The 6,050-nt window shown below is 39.3% G+C and overlaps 1 non-coding gene across 1 annotated transcript; it reads right to left on the bottom strand.

The window, feature by feature from the left end:
- Positions 1-3,941: 3,941 nt before the first annotated feature.
- LOC144309229 (U6 spliceosomal RNA) lies at positions 3,942-4,048 on the bottom strand. Its single transcript, XR_013375291.1, has one exon. It is a non-coding gene; the product is annotated as a U6 spliceosomal RNA (small nuclear RNA).
- Positions 4,049-6,050: the final 2,002 nt, after the last annotated feature.

The raw sequence follows: 6,050 nt of genomic DNA, 5'->3' as shown, positions 1-6,050 counted from the left end.
CATGTAGAGAGCCCAATGTGGGACTCGATCCCGGATCCTGGGATCACGACCTGAGCTAAAGGCAGATGCTCAATGGCTGAGCCACTCAGGCACCCCTGTTCTGGTTGTTTCATGATAACATAAAAGCCTCTGATCATATCCCAAGGAAAGGCTGAATGACATGCAAGCAACTGTTGAAATCCCTATGTTTTCTCAACTTCTGGTGTGGAGGGATAATTCTACTACTTACTAATGATCAGTGTCATCTCTGTCACCAGACAAGTTATTGGATAGAAGTTTGTGCAGAAATAAGCCAGTCAAAAAGAACTCCACAAGATCATTTGATGTTGATAGTTTGTAATTGTTTATTTCATTGAATGAAAAGACTTTTTTCTTTTGCTGTGACAAAAACCTGAATATCCCCACTCTGAACCCCCCTACCTCACCTGTATACCTTCAGACAACTAGAGAAATCAAAGACCCAAGCAACACTCAGATTGACCTACTTGTCCCTAAAGTGCAAGTATACTTAATAAACATAATGATGGAAGTCAAGGGAGAGGATGTGGCCTATTTCATCCCTTTTCATTGGTCTTTAAATAAACATATATGTGTTTACTATCCTTCCACTTTGAACAATTTTTTTCCTATCATTTGCTTTATGGGGGAAATGTAGCTGCGTGAAGCACTTTTTCCTACAAAGTGTGAGCTTGCAGAAAAACACAAATGTCCAATGGTGTATATGTGCGTGTTTACTTGCTGGTTTTTTTCATCTTTATGGAGGTATAATTGACAATTAAATTGTAGCATATTTAAAGTGCACAACATATTTATTTGATATACATATACCTTGTGAATGGAATTTCAATAAAACTAACTCATTCAACAATCACCTCACATAGTGATGTTTTTTTGCAAGAATGACAAAGCTTTACTTTTAGCGAATTTCAATGTTACAACACAGTATTATCAGCTACAATCATCATGTGATACATTAGATCATTAGAACTTATTCATTTTATAACTGGAAATTTGTACCCCTTTGCAGCCACTTCCAATTTCCCCCCTTCCCAGCTCCTGGCAACCACCAATTCTACTCTCTTGTTTCTATGAATTTGACTTTTTAAAACTTTTTCTTTCTTTCTTTTTTTTAAAGATCTCACACATGAGTGATACCATGTAGTATTTATCTTTCTCTCTCGGGTTTATTTCGCTTAGCATAATGCCCTCCAGTTTTATTTATTTATTTTTTAATAATAAATTTATTTTTTATTGGTGTTCAATTTGCCAACATACAGAATAACATCCAGTGCTCATCCCGTCAAGTGCCCACCTCAGTGCCCGCCACCCAGTCACCTCCACCCCCCCGCCCACCTCCTCTTCCACCACCCTTAGTTCGTTTCCCAGAATTAGGAGTCTCTCATGTTCTGTCTACCTTTCTGATATATCCCACTCATTTTTTCTCCTTTCCCCTTTATTCCCTTTCACTATTATTTATATTCCCCAAATGAATGAGACCATATAATATTTGTTCTTCTCCGATTGACTTATTTCACTCCGCATAATACCCTCCAGTTCCATCCACGTTGAAGCAAATGGTGGGTATTTGTCATTTCTAATGGCTGAGGAATATTCCATCGTATACATAGACCACATCTTCTTTATCCATTCATCTTTCGATGGACACCAAGGCTCCTTCCACAGTTTGGCTATTGTGGACATTGCTGCTATAAACATCGGGGTGCAGGTGTCCCGGTGTTTCATTGCATCTGTATCTTTGGGGTAAATCCCCAACAGTGCAATTGCTGGGTCGTCGGGCAGGTCTATTTTTAACTCTTTTAGGAACCTCCACACAATTTTCCAGAGTGGCTGTACCATTTCACATTCCCACCAACAGTGCAAGAGGGTTCCCTTTTCTCCACATCCTCTCCAACATTTCTGGTTTCCTGCCTTAATTTTCCCCATTCTCGCTGGTGTGAGGTGGTATCTCATTGTGGTTTTGATTTGTATTTCCCTGATGGCAAGTGATGCAGAGCATTTTCTCATGTGCTTGTTGGCCATGCCTATGTCTTCCTCTGTGAGATTTCTGTTCATGTCTTTTGCCCATTTCATGATTGGATTGTTTGTTTCTTTGCTGTTGAGTTTAATAAGTTCTTTATAGATCTTGGATACTAGCCCTTTATCTGACACATCATTTGCAAATATCTTCTCCCATTCTGTAGGTTGTCTTTTAGTTCTGTTGACTGTATCCTTTGCTGTGCAAAAGCCCTCCAGTTTTAAATGACAGGATTGTAAATAATAGGATTTGTAAATGACAGGTTTCCTTCTTTTTAAAGACTGAGTAGGGGGAGAGAAAAAAAAAAGACTGAGTAATATTCCATTGTATCTCTACACATGTCACGTTTTCTTATCCCTTCAACCATCAACAGGTACTTGTTTCCATACTTTAGCTACTGTAAGTAATGCTGAAATGAATATGGGAAAACAGATACCGCTTCTAGATAATGGTTTCATTTCCTTTGGGTATATACTTGATAAGTAGGATTACTGGATCACATAGTAGTTCTATTTTTAATTTTTTGAGGAGTTTCCATACTGTTTCCCATAGTGGTTGTACCAGTTCACATTCCCACTAAACAGAGCACAAGGGTCCTTTTTTCTCTATAACTCTCCAGCACTTTTTATTTTTTTGTCTTTTTGATAATAGCCACCTTAACAGGTGTGAGGTGGTATCTCACTGTGGTTTGGATTTGTATTTCCCTGATGATGAGTGATGTTGAGCATCTTTTCATGTGTCTGTTGGCCATTTGTACGTCTTTGGAAAAATGTCTATTCAGGTCCTTTGCCAATTTTTAAATTGGGTTATTTGGGTTTTTTTTTTGCAATTGGGTTGTATGAGTTCCTTGTATATTTTGGATACTAATCCTTTATCATGTATGTGGCTTGCAAACATTATCTCCCATTCTGTAGGCTGCCTTTTAATTCTGTCGAATGTTTCTTTTGCTGTACAAAAGCTTTTTAGTTTGATGTAGAACCATTTGTTTATTTTTTCTTTTTCTGTCAAATCCAAAAACATCATTTCCAAGACCAATGTCAAGGAGCTTATTCTCCTACGTTTTCCTCTAGGTGTTTTATGGTTTCAGGTCTTATGTTCAAGTCTTTAGTCCATTTTGAGTTGGTTTTTGTGTGTGGTGTAAGAAAAAGGTCCGGTTTCATCCTTTCACATGTAGCTGTCTAGTTTTCCCAACACCATTTACTGAGGAATCTGTCCTTTCCCCATTGCGTAGTTTTAACTCCTTTGTCAAAAAATAATTGACTGTAGATGCATGGGTTTATTTCTGGGCTCTGTAGTCTGTTCCATTGATCTATGTGTCTGTTTTTATGCCAGTATCATACAGTTTTGACTAAGAGAGCTTTGTAATACAGTTGGAAATCAGAAAGTGCGATTCTTCCAGCTTTCTTCTTTTTTTTCTAAAAATTGCACTTGATGGGATGAGCACTATATGTGCTCTATATGTTATTCTGTATGTTGGCAAATTGAACACCAATAAAAAATAAATTTATAAAAAAAAGAAAACGAAAAAAATAAAATAAATAAAAATTGCTTTAGCTATTCAGGGTCTTTTGTGGTTTCATACAAATTTGAGGATTATTTGTTCCAGTTCTGTGAAAAATACCATTGGAATTTTGGCAGGAATTACACTGATTCTGTAAGTTGCTTTGGATGGTGTGAGCATTGTAACAATATTATTCTTCCAATCCATGAGCATGGAACGTCTTTACATTTATTTGCATCTTCTTCAATTTCTTTCATCAGCACCTTAGAGTTTTCAGTGTTCAGATCTTTCGCCTCCTTGGTTAAATTCATTCCTATGTATTTTATTCTTGTTGATGCTATCATAAATGGTATTGTCTTATTTTTTTTTGCATTTTAGAGTGCTTTATTACTTTTTTATTTCTTAAAAAATATGGAATGCTTCACAAATTTGCATGTCATCCTTGCACAGGGGCCATGCTTATCTTCTCTGTAATGTTCCAATTTTAGTATGTGTGCTGCTGAAGCGAGCACAATAGTATTGTTTTCTTAATTTCTCTTTTTGATAGTTTGTTATTGATGCATAGAAACCCAACTGAGGGGCAACCTGAGTGGTGTAGTTGGTTAGGTGTCTGACTCTTTGTTTCTGCTCAGGTCATGATCTCAGGGTTATAAGATCAAGGCCCACATCACTGGGCTCTGCACTCAGTGGGGTCTGCTGAAGTTTCTCTCTTTCCCTCCCTCTGCCTCTCCCCTTGCTTGTGCACTCTCTCTCTAAAATAAATTAATAAATCTTAAAAAACCACAACTGATTTGTGTATGTTGATCTTGTATCCTGCTACTTTACTAAATTTATTAGTTCTAACAGTTTTTTGGCTGTAGTCTTTAGGGTTTTCTATGTATAATATCATGTCATCTACAAATACAGACAATTTTACTTCTTTACTTACGATTTTACCTCTTACTACTTCTTCAGATGCCTCTTATCTCTTTTTCTTGCTTAATTGCTCTGGCTAGGACAATGGGCACTATGTTGAATGTAAGTGTCAGGAATAGGCACCTGCATCAGAATTACTTGTGATATTTCTTTAAAAAGTACAGATTTCTTGGCCCCCTCAGCTCCTTTTCTCGTTTTCTGCGGTAAAGTGCCCCAGCCCCAACCTCTGCTTTCTACCTTTCCTGTTACTGTTCGAACTTTTCTTTACAGTCCACTCTCAACCCAGCAGCCAGAACGATCCTTTAAGACCTGTAAGTTAGATCATGCCTCTCTTTTCTCCTCAAAACTCTCCAGCAGCTGCAGTCACAGGTCCTTCCTCCAGAGTTCCGTTCTCGTGGGGCTCCTGGAATGTTGTTCTCTCTCATTGTACCTTCAGGCAGAGGAGTCTCTTGCCCTTACCTCAGCCCTGTGATCTCTGTGACCTTGTCTCTTACCGCCCTCCCCCTTGGGTCACTCTATTCCAGCCAGCAAACATCTTTGATGTTTCTCTGGTCTGTTTCTGCCTCAGCCCTTGGTTTTTGGCTCAGGTAACCACATTGTTTCTTCCCTCCCTTTTTTAAGGGCCCTGCCCAAATGCCACCTACTCTGAGAGTCCTTTCTTTTCTGTAAAGTAGCAAGCCCTTCTACGTTCTGTGGGGGCGCTCCCCAGTTCTCTTGCTGTCTTATTTTCTCCATTTCATCACCTAGCATATTATGGATCCATTGTTAGTCTGTCTACTTACTGCCTGTCTCCCTGGACTAAAATGTAAGCTCCAAAAAGGAAGAAATTTTGTTTTTTCACAGCTCCAGCCCTAGTGTCTAGCCTGGTACATGGGAAACATTTTTTGAATGACTGAATGAATGAACCACATATAGGCATGTAAACCCGTAGATCAAGATGGATACACACTAAACTGGTCATAGTGGTGCCTCTGCGGAGTGTGATTATGGAAAGGGACTTTCACTTTTTTGAGGGGGGGGACTTTCATTTTGGACTTCAGCTTCCCTGTTGTGTGAATTTTTAGAGAAAGCATACATTACCTTTGTAATTAGAAAAATAGAAATAATAGGGATTTAAAAAAAAAAAAGAGCTTTAAAAGGGCCAAAAAGCTGCTTAAGAGATTAGGTTGGGCAGCAGGTGGCAGGGTTGTTTCAACTTGTGCTTTTCTGCCAGGCTGGTGTGCATCGGAGCCCACAGGCATGCTGGCTGGCGTTGGCAGAATGCCAGGGAGAGTGGTGTGAATCGAGAAAAAAGCTGCAATTAACACACAGTATAATGTGACCAGTGGCTATATCTGGGTGTGGGGTTCCTGTGGATATTCTTTTTTAATCTTCTATGCGCTTTTGTGTATATTTTGATTTTTTCCAGATGAACATGTAGAACGTGCGGAATAAGGAAAAGAAAAGCACTTCATCTTTTGTAAAGAAAACGTTTGGGATCCCTGGGTGGCGCAGCGGTTTGGCGCCTGCCTTTGGCCCAGGGCGCGATCCTGGAGACCCGGGATCGAATCCCACGTCGGGCTCCCTGCATGGAGCCTGCTTCTCCCTCTGCCTGTGTCT

This window comes from Canis aureus, chromosome X, assembly GCF_053574225.1.
Source record: "Canis aureus isolate CA01 chromosome X, VMU_Caureus_v.1.0, whole genome shotgun sequence".
Taxonomy (NCBI): domain Eukaryota; kingdom Metazoa; phylum Chordata; class Mammalia; order Carnivora; family Canidae; genus Canis; species Canis aureus.
The sequence above is the reverse complement of the archived record's forward strand: the minus strand, read 5'-3'. Positions and strand labels throughout refer to the sequence as shown.